General features: G+C 39.4%; 1 long non-coding RNA gene across 1 annotated transcript in view; it reads left to right on the forward strand.

Annotated features, from left to right (window-relative positions):
• LOC139186905 (uncharacterized) overlaps positions 1–11,260 on the forward strand; it is a 52,529-nt gene extending 41,269 nt beyond the window's left edge. Inside the window, exon 3 of the long non-coding RNA XR_011570586.1 lies at positions 11,032–11,260. This is a non-coding gene — a long non-coding RNA (uncharacterized lncRNA). The remainder of the gene's footprint in view (positions 1–11,031) is intronic.
• The last annotated feature ends 3,390 nt before the right edge of the window (positions 11,261–14,650 follow it).

Genomic DNA, 14,650 nt, shown 5'->3' on the forward strand with positions numbered 1-14,650 from the left:
AAAACGCCATCTCATTTGTCATAGAAAATTCCCTTATCATGTCTTTGGGGGATTCACTTACTTTAAATGAGTGAAAATCCTGAAGAATATGCGGTTTGTCTTATATGTTTGATATGTCTTTACATTCATGATAGTGTATACTTTTGCATTTTCTAGCTACACAGACAGATAATGTTGCAGTCACATTTTACTCTGCATTAAACATCTGGTATCAACAGAAGAAACAAGAAAATAAATGATTGTACTGTCAGAGTTAATAATTCAGGAGTGTTAATCTGCTCTTATGATAATCTGTCATGTATAATGCATTATCAGGCCTTGTGAATTTCTCTCTCTTGTATCACTTGTTGTTGCTATTTAGTCACTAAGTCGTGTCCGACTCCTCGTGACCCTTTGGACTGTAGCCTGCCAGGGTCCTCTGTCTCTGGGATTTTCCAGGCAAGAATACTGAAGTGAGTTGGCATCTCCTTCTCCAGAGGATCTTCCTGATCCAGGAATCGACCCAGGTCTCCTGCATTGGCAGGTGGATTCTTCACCACTGAGCCACCTGGGAAGCTCCTCTGGTGCAAGGTTCTCTCTTATCTCTGGTGCTGCTTTGTACAAAGTGTTTTGAGTACTTAATAAAAAGTTTTCCATCACCATCAGTGAACCACTGTTGAACATCAGTGTGATGGCAAATGACCCATGACCCCAAAGCATTGTCCTCAAAGATGAAAGAGTTCCAGTGACACTGGGAAGGGATAGTCTCTAAGCAGGTGTCATGGTGGAAGGTTACTGCAGCCCTCTAACTTCCTCTCCATGCTGAAATAAGATCTAACAGTGTTTGAAGTTTAATACGGTTTCAGACTTACAGCCACCCTTCTGTTTAAAACTAATTCTAACTTCTGCCTACTGCATTCACGTTCCACACAGTAATTTTCCTTGTTTTGCAAAATAGCATTAACTTCCACTGCACTGTCACATTTTACTATGCATTAAGCATCTGGTATCAATAGACCAAACAACACAGAAAGCAGGATTATGCTGTCAGACTTAATAATTCAGAAATATTAACCAACTCTCATAATTATCAGTAGTTCTTCATGTGTAATTGGCCCTTGATGTACATTTTGTACTTCTGTGTAACTCTCTACATACTGGTATAAGATAATACTGCCTAATTTTTCATATAACTAACAGAGTTAATTTGGTTAAATGAAACCAATTCATCAGAGATAGCAGTTCCTTGCCACCAAAAAATTAAACACACACACACTCAAACATGCATGTACCCACCTTACCAAACAGTATTTTTAAAACAACAAAATACGCTGAAATTGCATACAATATACAAAGGAGGAAAGCTACTTAAAAAAACTTGAGAAAGGAGAAAAGTGAACAGTGTTTGAGAGGACCTTGCCTGTGAAGTTAATGTTTGCAGCCTGGTTCACTGCAAACTCAGGTTGAGACCATTTGCATCCCTGTTTAATTAAAGGTATTTGTCATCTGCTGTGACTCCTAACCTGCAATACTGCAGGACTGTTCGAGATCTGTTTTATACTCAGTCTTAAACAGCTTTACTGAGATTTCAACTTAGCGTTTCCAGTGAGGACCCGTGTGTGGCACTCTGAGCTGAGGCAGTGAGCACTGGACAGAAGTTCTTGCTCCTATAACACCCTTATTTGAGAATTTCAAGTTGAAAGTCAGTCTACTGTGTTGATCCTAGACAAACTTCTTGAATATGTCACTCGTGGATGTGAACATTCTACACACTTCCGCAGTGTCCCAGGGTCTTCGCTTGCTTTCAGCTGCCATCCCTTGTGATTGTCAGTCTGTCTGAGAGGACTGACTACTTTTCTCCTGATGACCTTCTGCTATTTACGTGAAGTGTACTTGGAAACAATGTAAAGAAACTTGCTAAAAGCAAGGAGTGGATGTGCTCAGAGGGACCAAGGGAGGTTGACAGCTCAGTAGAGCGAATGAACTTCAATGAGTCTCTTCTCTTCTGCTTGTTTCTGTGGACAAGGGCAGAGTATTTTTAGTTGCTTCTAACTGTGTTTAGGTGGATCAAGACTCTAATATCTGAGCTCTGCATAGGGGAAATGGAATTTTTTCTGTAAACAAAGACCTTTTATGTGTTGAAGGAAGAGTTCAGTGCATGCTTTATCTGAGAGTGACTTTTCCACTGACCACAGAAACAGAACAGGTCTGTCTGACTTTCTCAAAGGCAGTCTTACTGGGAGCAAGTAATAATAAATGCTATTTTCTATCCAATTTCTAAAGAATTGGTTGCATACACTAGCCCTTTCTGTCTCTATAATCAGGTTCCTAGTGGAAAGAAAAAGAAGGAAGTTAGAGGCTAGGATGAGTGGCTTCAGAGGTAAGAAAGAGGACATAGACGATAATAATGAACAAGCTCCTTGATTTTAGCAAATCTAACTACTGGAAGAAAGGATAAACATCCTTCATTAAGAAAATTCGGAGACTTCCCTGGTGGTCCAATGACTAAGACTCTGGGCTCCCAACACAGGGGGCCTGGGTTCAATCGCTGCTCAGGTAACTAGATCCCATGTGCCTCAACTTAAGAGCTCACGTGCTGCAACTAAGACCCAGTGCAGCCAAATTAATTAATAATCAAATTTTTCTTTAAGTTCATTAACCTTTCTAAGACTGTTTCCTCATTTGTAAAGTTAGAGTAATGGCACTCAAACAATGGACATTTTCTGAAGATTACATCTGTTATGTAAAGCACTAAGCATGTTATCTAATTAATGCTTTATAAATTTCAAATTTATAAACTCCCATTTTCCTCAAATACACTGAACATTAGTGCCCAAATTAGATGTAAACCTTTTTATATTAACATGCTTGGACTAAATTAAATGATGAAATATCACTATCTGATATGGAATATTATGAATATTGCATTCAAAAGATTCATTTTTTAAAATAAGCACTTTAAAAAGCTCTCTATTTTATGAAAAGCAATTTGCAACATAAAGCAACTGTAATATTTTCCCAAAGAATTTAATCAACAGGGAAACATTTTAAGACTTGAATTAGAGGGAAAAACTTCATGTTATAAAGTAATAAAATCTTGACTTCAGATGTGATTCCTGATGCATAAGTAGCAACAGGACCCCTAAAAGAAGACAGTAAATCTGGATAATTTATTTTTAAAACATCTTTATGTTTCTTTCTTTGATTTAAAAGAAGGGTGTTGAGCTCTCTCTATATGCCTAGGGACAGAAAATACAAACTCCCTAAGTGCCAGGGACAGAAAATACAAACTCAAAATAGCACTGACCTCAACTGAACAGACATCATAGCACCTCTTTATAAAAACAATTTAAATCCAGTGATAGAAGTAGGTGCTAGTCTTACTGGACCATAGATAAAGTGAACCTGACCTGACCAGCATGGAACAGGAGAAGAAGAGCTTCCTGTGGGAGGCATTGCCTCTGCTGAATCTAATAGAAGTAGACAAAGGTGGACAAGGGACTCTAGGCAGAAGAGATTTGAGCAAAGGCAAGGTGTGTGCAGCAGTGGTGGGTGCAGGGAAGTAGAAGCAGAGGTGGGAGGTGAAAAGTGAAACTGAGGGTAAAATCAAGACATGCGTTCAGATCTCATAGAGCTCCATATGCTGAGTCAAGGAGCATAAGTTAACCCAATAGGTGAGTATTTAAAGGTTTCATCAGGATCAGTTGGGTTCAGTTCAGTCTCTCAGTCACATCTGACTCTTTGCAACCCCATAAACCGCAGCACACCAGGCCTCCCTGTCCATCACCAGCTCCCGGAGTCCACCCAAACCCATGTCCATTGAGTCGGTGATGCCATCCAACCATCTCATCCTCAGTCATCCCCTTCTCTTCCTGCCCTCAATCTTTCCCAGCATCAGGGTCGTTTCCAATGAGTCAGCTCTTCACATCAGGTGGTCAAAGTATTGGAGTTTCAGCTTCAACATCAGTCCTTCCAATGAGCACCGAGGACTGATCTCCTTTAGGATGGACTGGTTGGATCTCCTTGCAGTCCAAGGGACTCTCAAGAGTTCTCCAACACCACAGTTCAAAAGCATCGATTCTTCTGCGCTCAGCTTTCTGTATTGTCCAACTCTCACATCCATACATGACTACTGGAAAAACCATAGCCTTGACTAGACGGACCTTTGTTGGCAAAGTAATGTCTCTGCTTTTCAACATGCTGTCTAGGTTGGTCATAACTTTCCTTCCAAGGAGTAAGCATCTTTAATTTCATGGCTGCAATCACCGTCTGCAGTGATTTTGGAGCCCAGAAAAATAAAGTCAGCCACTGTTTCCCCATCTATTTCCCATGAAGTGATGGGACCAGATGCCATGATCTTCGTTTTCTGAATGTTGAGCTTTAAGCCAGCTTTTTCACTCTCCTCTTTCACTTTCATCAAGAGGCTCTTTAGTTCCTCTTCACTTTCTGCCATAAGGGGGTATCATCTGCATATCTGAGGTTATTGATATTTCTCCCGGCAATCTTGATTCCAGCTTGTGGTTCCTCCAGCCCAACGTTTCTCATGATGTACTCTGCATATAAGTTAAATAAGTAAGGTGACAATATACAGCCTTGACGACTCCTTTTCCTATTTGGAACCAGTCTGTTGTTCCATGTCCAGTTCTAATTGTTGCTTCCTGTCCTGCATATAGATTTCTCAAGAGGCAGGTCATGTGGTCTGGTATTCCCATCTCTTTAAGAATTTTCCACACAGTTTATTGTGATCCACACAGTCAAAGGCTTTGGCATTCATCAGGATATCCCATCAGTAATTTAAAATAAGACACTCTGACCCTTGTATTTAAAATAAGACTCAGATTTGTATTTAAAGAGATTTCCCTGGTGGCTCAGACAGTAAAGAATCTGCCTGCAACATGGGAGACCCAGGTTCCATCCCTGGGTCGGGAAGATCTCCTAGAGAAGCAAATGACTACCCACTCCAGTATTCTGGCCTGGAGAATCCCATAGACAGAGGAACCAATCCCAGACCGGCAGGCTACAGTCCATGGGGTTGCAAATAGACATGACTGAGCAACTAACACTTTCACTTTCTTTCTGATTCTAGAGATAGGAAAAGAGTATTTCCGTAAGTTAGTTCAACAGATTTGCACCTTATTTTCTTTCATTTCTCTAGACACTAAATGCATGCTGTTTGTTGTTTAGTCACTACATCATGTCTGACTCTTTTGTCACCCCATGAACTGTAGCCCACCAGGCTCCTCTTGTCCATGGGATTTCCCAGCAAGAATACTGAGGTGGGTTACCATTTCCTCCTCCAGGGGGTCTTCCCAACCCAGGGATAGAACCTGTGTCTCCTGCATTAGCAGGTAGATTCTTTACCACTGAGCCACCTGAGAAAGCCCTTTCCTTAGTTCTTATTAACTAGTCGAATCTCAGTATGATGTAATACAATATGTAAGTATGGGAGGAAGACTTTTAGCCTGGCACGTTGACAGGTAGAGACTGATGCTCCTGGTGCCTGTGTAAAGGGAGCTGGAGTCCTTTGATGCAGTGTACTCATAGTTGGTTTCGCCCTGGGTCTTTGTACTATCCTCTGATGCCACTGCACGGCTGGATGGTGGTGGGTGAAGAGCAATGAGGTATCTCAGACCCTTTTCTATTTTTCCCCTTTATAAAAGTTTTTATTTTTTTTAAAAAAAAGAACTATGCAGATGTAACTGTAAAATCTTGATTCTAACGAGAGAGCCGAGAGCTTGGGAGAACCCACCTGGAAAATCCTCTTATTTTTAATATCTTTCCTGCTTTCTTTATAGACAGCTCATCAAGCTTGTAGGTTAGGGAGAACTTAAATGAAAGTAATATAGAACAAGAAATGAGGAGAATAAAGCAACAACAAATCATAATAAAAATACCAATGGAGAAGGAAGATGGAGTCAAAAATCAAATAATAGTGTGCACTTCTCTGGGAAATGTTAGACAGTCCATTTGAAAGAATCTGTGATCTGCCATTAAAATTAACTCCATAGTGAGATTTGCTTATCTTAGGTGTTTGAAAGTTTTGCCTTGGTAATCACAGGACAGACTTTGTTTTTAATAATAAGGGATGAATGAGAAACCACATGGGGAAGTTACTGGTGTTTATAATCTGTAGAACAAGAAGAGGTGGGACTTCATGGCATTCATCCTCTTTTTTTTAATTCTCTGTGAAATGACACATGTTATTTCCTTTATGGGGATTTTTTTCTTTATAGGAAATCTGAGTTACTATCTCTCAACTAAATTTAGGTAAGCACTTAAGAAGAACTTAAAGAAAGATACAACTTAAGCCTTGGTCTGCTAGGTTTAAGAGACCTAGAAAGGATTTTAATTAATTCATTTATGTCTTATGCAACTTTTTTGACCAATTTTCTCATCCATAAAAAGGAGGTAATAAAATCTACCTCAAAAGTTGTGGTGAAGATTAAATTAGTTATAGTTTGCTTAGAGAAAAATTTTGCTACTAATCATTGAAAAATGCTAGATGTTAAATATCCATTTTATTATTATCATTCAATATTTGTTAAAAATTCTTGGAGACCCTCTGCCAGGATGTAGGAATAAAAGAGGATATGATGACATCCCCCACCTGGTCCCCACCTTATGGGAGTTCAGTGTTGAACAGGGGTTCTTAAATAGGATTCTGTGGATGGGTGTCAGGAATCCATATACTCTTCTAGAATTTTAGAGGGGAAAAGTTTTCTTCCAAATATATGCAAAAATTAGGAGACAGTTTTTTTTTCTTCCTGAGGAGAGGATTTCCAGCTTCATCAGATTATCATGGGCCCAGTTATCCTAAAGAAAGGAAAGACCATTGGTCTGTAAAGTTGACTTTATTACAGAAAAGAGGAGCTTGTGAGCCTCCTCATGGACCAAGATAGGCCCCCAAGCCTCATGGAAAATCAGAAATTCTTTAGAGCTCATTGATTGCTTTATCACAGAGTTCTTTCCTCTCTTTGCTTTCTTCAGAAAAAAAAATTCCCATCGTATTTTTTATGAGGTGTACATGAACACACAGCCCCACCTATGCCAATGAAAAAGGAATTGATCCTAAAAAATTAGAAGTATTTGCACCTTCATAAGAAAGGGTTTTTCTGAATTTTCTACAGAATGTCTAACACCTCCCCTACCCTGTGCAGGATCCAGTGTCGTGTTGTAAACATCACCCACCTACTCCCCTCCTCACCCCCCTCCCAGCAGCTTGTGCATTCCCAAAGGGTAAGATCAGAGAAGGAATGTTCTTGAACACTCAGTAGCACATAGTAAATGGTCAGTAAAAGTTTGGTTCTTAATTGAATATTAACTGAATTATAGCAAAGTATACAGATATACATTTCTTGTGAAAGAGCAGGATTAAACCTATGAAATACTTTTGCTTTCTGTGTTGTCAGAACCATACTCACTGAGGCAGATTTAACCTAAAAAGATTCATCAGTAGCTAATGATACTGAAGCCAAAGCTCCAATACTTTTGCCACCCGATGCAAAGAGCCGACTCACTGGAAAAGACCCTGATGCTAGGTGAGATTGAAGGCAGGAAGAGAAGGGGGTGACAGAGGATGAGATGGTTGGATGGCATCATTGACTCAGCGGACATGAGTATGAGCAAACCCTGGGAGATGGTGAAGGACAAGGAAGCCTGGCATGCTGCAGTCCATGGGGTCGCAAAGAGTTGGGCACAACTGAATGACTGAACAACAAAGTTTCTCTTGTTATTTCTATGAGGTCATTTGTCTCTGAATGGATCAGCCTTGGACACATGACTCCACCTGGGCCAGGAAGGTTCTCTATCCTAGGAGTTTGGCATCAGCACCCCATCAGGACTGTAGAGCGAGGGTGTGTAAAGTCAAGGCTTACACAGCCATTTCCCACAGGGCATGCTCATGAGCTGTTTGTGAGTCACGTGCAGCACCGCAGAGAAAAGTGAAGGCTGCATGGCCTCAGATAAATGGAGAAAAGGACTTTGATTTCTGGTTTCCAGTTCCCACCTTGAGTTCATTGTCAGATCTATCTGCTCTTCCTGCCTTGGCTTCATTGGATACGATGAGATTTCTATTGTTATAATCAAAGTTTTCAAATTGTGGATATCTAACAGCCACACTGGTCGTCTTGGTTCTTGTTTGTGGACAAGGCTATTAGTTATTTATTACCATTCTCACTCTCATCCTCACCATTGCTCCTTCCCAAGGTTACCTGTGAGGGGGAAAAAAAAAAAACTATTGCTGGAAAAAGGGTGGGAGGGGATTGAATTTTGTTAGCAAATGTTTCAGAAAAGTTTTATTGACAAATAGTTGAAAGTGAAGTTTGTTGAGGATAACTCAAAAGATAGACAACTTTATATTTCAAGGAAAGGAGAGAGAGGCTCAGCTACAGAGGGAGCCAGGATGAAGAAATTCACATTTCTACCTAGGACTGGCCTTGACTTAGCTTTTGAAACAGAAAATTCTTTAAAATAGAAGGTAACCAAAGTTATAGGGATTTCCCAGTGGTTCAGACCAGGGAAAGAATCTGCAATGTGGGAGACCCAGGTTTAATCCCTGGGTGGAGAAGATCCCCTGGAGAAGAAAATGTCTACAAACTCTAGTATTCTCATTTGGGAAATCTCACGGTCAGAGGAACCTGGCTGGTACAGTCCATGGGGCCACAAGTGTTGGCCACGACGTTGCAACTGAACACCAGTAACAGGGATATAAACTTTAAACCAACATGCATTTGGTTTTTTGGGTTTTTTAATTAATTTATTTATTTATTTTACTTTACAATATTGTATTGGTTTGAATATATATTTTTTTAAGTTTAAATCTCTTATAAACTGAAAACACAAGTCCTATTTTCTATTTTCCTTTGCAAAGTATGTTGGGCTAAGACAAGGGAACCAAGGCAAAAGTCAAGCACTGAAGACTATTCTGTAATGTAAGAAAATATTTGGCATGCTGTAGGCTTCCATCACGGCACACCTTAGGGGCTATGCACCTGGTTTGCTTTTGTCCGTAGCTAATAATTGACGTTTTAACAGAATGCTCTCTTAGCAAAATCACCTTATGGCACTACTTTCCACATCCGCATCTATCACAAAATACATCTCAACTGTTTTGCAAACAAACTTTCTTCCAATTAATAATTAAACAGAGGAACAGCTTGCAGTGTATGCTTGGAAGTAACTTTACTATATATAGTTGGAAATGACAGGCACACATGAAGATGTGACTGAAGCCGGGTAACATTTAAATATTCAGTTTTTCCTGTGTTACCTTGACTCAAGTAAAGTTAGTTCCCAAGGTAAAAACTAAGTGGTCTGCCGGCATATGGTATAACCTCCATTTGAGCGCTAAAAGCTGGATACTGTTTTTGTGAAACAGATGTTGCTGAGTGCAGCAATGCACAACTGACTCTAGCTAACAGCTGGGAATCCTCGGTGACCCATATAGCGAGAAATAAACATAGTCCTATGCTTGGCAAAAGTGTAGGAAGGCAAATTTCCATTTGTTAAGAGCTTATCAAAATGAAGAATAAATGTTTTTAGCCATAAACTGATTTTATTCACCAGAGTAATCTTTCCAGCAGCTTCTGTGATGGCCTCATCATATCAGAGGCACCCTTTGCCAGATTAAGGCTGCAGTTACACTGACATATAGTACAGATGGAGAATAAACATCTGCCTCCATCAAGAGGGAAGACCAAGGACAAGGTTGACGGATATTATCTGGCATGACTGTCTTCGCGGGGAAGCATATAAATGCTACAGGACCAAAACCACTGGCATCGTCTGGTGTTGTCCTTATGTGGTTACTGACCATGAAGAGAGATGATTACTATGTACTCTCTAAGGAGGCCGCTGCAGATGCTACAATGATATGATTCCAACTCTAGGATCTGCCTCGCTGTAGCCGTATCATGCGAGTTGCCCAGTGATTCCATTCCCTCCATTTTATTTATTTTTTTTTCACATGGTTCGGCTGCATTGATTGCCTGCAAAGTTTCCATTCTTGTTGTGGAATGCCACAAACAAGGCAGGGAGGGAGAAACAAGAGGAGCTACTATGGAAAAGATAAAAGCATCATTTTGTTTGTTTGTTTCATTCGGAGGAAAATGTCAACAAAGCCGCCTAACCCACGTTCAAATCAAATGCTTTTTTTCCCCAACGAGGACTAAACCCCAACATTTTGATTGTGTATTGCTATATTTTAGTACAAGATCCAATTTCACCTTTGGCAAAAGCCAAGTGGGATGACATATGTTCTGGGAAAGGCACAGGCGTGCTCACACACACACACGCACGGATACACACACATCCTGTAGTTCTAGCACTGAGTTCCTTTTGTCCTTACTGCAACCAAATGATTCATGTGGCACAAATAATATGACAGATGTAGCTTTAAAAATTCAGTTTTACTGCGAGTGTCTTTTTGACTGAACCTTCTTTCATTTTCTGGTATCTCTTGTGACCATATGGAGTTTAGATGGCAATGAATTCCCTTCTACTAGCTCAAATCCTTTTTCTGCACCTGGGCACAGTTTTGGATAAGGAGGTGAAGAAAGGGGGGAAAGTGTCAGGCTTAATCTACAGGATTACATTACGAGTAGAGAGTACTTTTCCTTTTTGTGAAAAGACAATTTCACTCCTATCCATTTTGGATATATGGATTTTTTTTTATTCTTTCCCTTGAAGGCAATGGCACCCCACTCCAGTACTCCTGCCGGGAAGATCCCATGGACCGAGGAGCCTGGTAGGCTGCAATCCATGGGGTCGCTGAGGGTCAGACACAATTGAGCAACTTCACTTTACTTTCCCTTGACTAAGAAAAAGAGACTTGCTTAGATTCTGATCTTCTTGTTGAAGCAATCATGATCTTATCACTTGAGATTCTAGAATGAGCTGAAATCTCCATTTTTACTACTAACAATAGCAAACGTTTATTGACTGTTTATGTATCAGGTGGTGTACCTAGCACTTTATATGTACTGACATATATGTAGCATTTAATCTTCACAAAAATCCTGTGAGTTCAATGCTGTTATTATTTCCATTTTACAGAGGAGAAAATGGAGTCACAGAGAGGAAGTAATATGTCTAAAGTTACACAACTCATAGTAGAAGCAGCATGGGAACAGAAAGAGCTGACCCGAGTCCATGCTCCTGACCATGATGCCACCAGTTGTAAGTATGTATCAGTCGCTCTTGCATCTTCTGCATTAGCAGGCAGAGTCTTTACCCCTGAGCCACCTGGGAAGCCCGTGTGTGTCTATGCACACACAATAATTTATTTAACCATTTTCCTAATGGTTGTTGTTTCATCCTTTATGTTTTGCTACATTAACTGTTGATTTTTTCTTAATCCAAACAGTGACATGTTTATAAACATGCTTATACTTACATTTCTATGTGTTTTTTGTTAATATCTATATCAAAGATTCCAAGGAGTAATCATCAAGGGGAGGTGTGTTTTTTTATTAGGTGAATTAAAACTTTTTAAAAGTACAAAAAATTTTGGCCCATAGGTACACGCTTGTTTATAATTGTCTCCACAGTAATTCCCTTTTCAGTGAGCGATATTGAAGTATACTTTACAGTAAGATTCTCTTGTTAAAGAATACCATTCTGTGAGCTTTGATGCATATGTGTGGTTGTGCTCTCACCACCAGTCAAGATGTAGAACTGTGCCACCAACCCAAAACTTCCCTCACACCCCTCTAAGATCAACCCTTATCCCTCCCCAGATACCCACTCCTCTATTTTTGCCATTTCCAGGATATCAGAGAAATGAAGCTGAACAGTATGTAGCGTTTGGACTTTGCGTCATGCGTTTGAAGTTCGTCCATCTAGTTGCTCATATCAGTAGTCTATTTCTTTGTATTGCTGAGTAATATGCAACTGTATAGTTGTACCAGCACTTATCTATTTGCCAGCCGAAGAGCGTTTGGGTTGTCCTTGGATTTAGTGTTTATGAATAAAGCTGTATTATTTGCCTAAACGTTTTTGCATAAGCATGGGTATTCATTGGGAAAATATATTTAAAAAAAGGGAATTTCCTATTATATGATAAGCACATGTTTAACTTTATGAGTAAATATCAAACTGTGTTCCAGAGTGTCTACCATTTTGCTTTCCCACCAGCAGTGAATGTGAGTTCTAGTTGGTCTATGTTCTCATCAGTATTTGGTATTGGCAGTTTTTGTTGTTATTGTTGGTTTTTTGAGTTTTAATCATTCTAATAGGTATAAAGTGGTATCTTGTGATTTATAATGTGCATTTCCTAATGACTAATGATGTTAAATATCTTTGGGGGTGTATTTTTGCCATTTGTATTTCTGGTAAGATAACATATGTATCTCTGCTCAAATCTTTTGCCATTTTTATTGAATTGTTCATTTTCTTATTTTGGAGGTTTGAGCATTTTTATATACTCTAAACACAAGTCTTTAATCAGATAATGTAACTTGTAAATGTATTCTTCTCATCTGTGACTTATCTTTTTATTCTTTCAAAGAACTGACATTGTTCATCTTAATAATTGTTTTAATATTTATTTTTCTTTCTTTCTTTTTTTTGCTGAGCCCGTTCTTAGTTGCATTATGTGGGATCTTCAATCTTCATTGGGGCATGCAGGATCTTTTTTTTTTTTTTTTTTTTAGTTGCAGCGTGCAAACTCTTAGTTGTGGCATGTGGGATTTAGTTCCCTGACCAGGTTCCTGAACCCGGGTCCCCTGCCTTGGGAGCATGGAGTCTTAGCCACTGAACAACCAGGGAAGTCCCACTGTTAATTTTGATAAAATCAATTTATCAATTTTTCCTTTTTGGATTGTGGTTTTAGTGATTTATTGATGAAATATATGCCTAAAGATCTTCTACTTCTTTCCAAAAGGTTTGTAATTTTAGATTTAGTTTAGCTGAGTTTAGATATAGTTTTATATCAGTTGGTTTGGCTGTATTTTTCAATAGAAATATTACTTTCTTTGAGATTACGTTTAGTGATAAAGTTTGCATCTTTTAAACTCACAGTGCATCACTTAAGTGCATGACCATTAACTTAGACACCTCAATCCCATGGGGAGATGGGGAATGTTTCACTCTGGAAGTCTCTGTCATGTACTCCACTACTGTTCTCATGATGCTCATGAGTTCCTTTTTTTATTATATAGATCTGAGAAAGTAGATTTAGCACTATCTGAGAGTGTTAAATAGTCTGATAATTTTCTCAACATGCTGTTTCCGTGTCTGTTTAATATTGATTGATTTATCTCCTGATTTTGAATTCTACTTTTTTGCTGCTTTGCCTGAACTGGGTTTCGTTTGTTAGATGCTAGCTATTGGAGGCTAGCATCTAATAAAAATTTGGGGGCTTCCCTGGTGGCTCATATGGTAAAGAATTTGCCTATAATGCAGGAGACGTGGGTTTGATCCCTGGGTCAGGAAGATAGATTCCCTGGAAAAGGGAATGGCAACCCATTCCAGTATTCTTGCCTAGGAAATCACATGGACAGAGGAGCCTGATGGGCAACAGTCCACAGGGTTGCAAAGAACTGGACATGACTGAGTGACTAACACACACACATGTAGTTTTTAAGGTGTGAGGGCAAACCCTATCCCTGTTAGTACATCATGGCCAGAAGTTCAAGTCTCCCAGAGCCTGTCCCTTGTTATATCATTTTTTGAAACTTCGTTTAATCCAAACATCTGCCTTCTATACTTCTATTTCTGAGATGCTGGGGGGCCGCTGGAGAAAAAAAATCACATAAATGTGAGCAATGGTGACATTATATTTTTATGGTTCTCAATTTCAGCTGCCTTCTCAGCACCATTTCCCATTACAGCTATTTCAAATGCTTGCCAACCCCTTCAAGTCCCCAATTCCAACATCTAGAATCTTTCTCTAAGCAAATTAACCTCTTTTATATGTTACAGAGGAGAGTAAGGGTTTCTTAATGGAAATTCCTTAACTCTCCCATCAACATGCCTAAAAACACATCTATTTCCTACTTCTATTTTTCTTCCTGTCTTTTGGAAAGATGTGTTTTTTGCCTATTAAACCAAGTCCTTCCCCTGTACTCTTTACTTATTTCCTTTACTTTTTTCTGTGATTTTGATCCTAGATTGCTTTTTTTCTTTGTTATCTTTCTCTTTGTCTACCTATTGCCTGTGATTGTAACTTTATTATTTTGTCTGATAACATGATTGTGGCAAAAGATTAAAACTCAATGGAAGAATATAACCCATTCTCCACATATATAAAAATTAGTAATTGACATAAAAAGTCTTCTTTGATATAGATTATCTTCTGCGTTTGTATAGTGCTCTCTTGAAGGACATCCTTCGTAACCTCATGAATGTGACTGAGCAAGACTGTTGTGCAGGCCGCTGTTGTCCTTTGAATAACACCCACATTTCCTCAGTGCTGACCTCAGCCAAGGGTTTCCTTTACTTTGAATCCTCAAGGACTCCTCTCTTTTGCAGAGTAAAGGCCAAAATTCTAAATTGTCCTAGGAAATCCTGCAGGGACCAGCCCTTCCTGTCTCTCATCTCCAGTTATCTCCCCGCCCCCTTCATTTCATCCTCTCCTCACTTGGCTGCTTAAGTACCTTGTATAAGAAACAGCTGTTCTCTCAATCTGGAATCCTCTTTCCCAGAATGCTGGAATGCTAGATCGTGTACGTGG

Source organism: Bos indicus, chromosome 14, assembly GCF_029378745.1.
Source record: "Bos indicus isolate NIAB-ARS_2022 breed Sahiwal x Tharparkar chromosome 14, NIAB-ARS_B.indTharparkar_mat_pri_1.0, whole genome shotgun sequence".
Lineage (NCBI taxonomy): Eukaryota > Metazoa > Chordata > Mammalia > Artiodactyla > Bovidae > Bos > Bos indicus.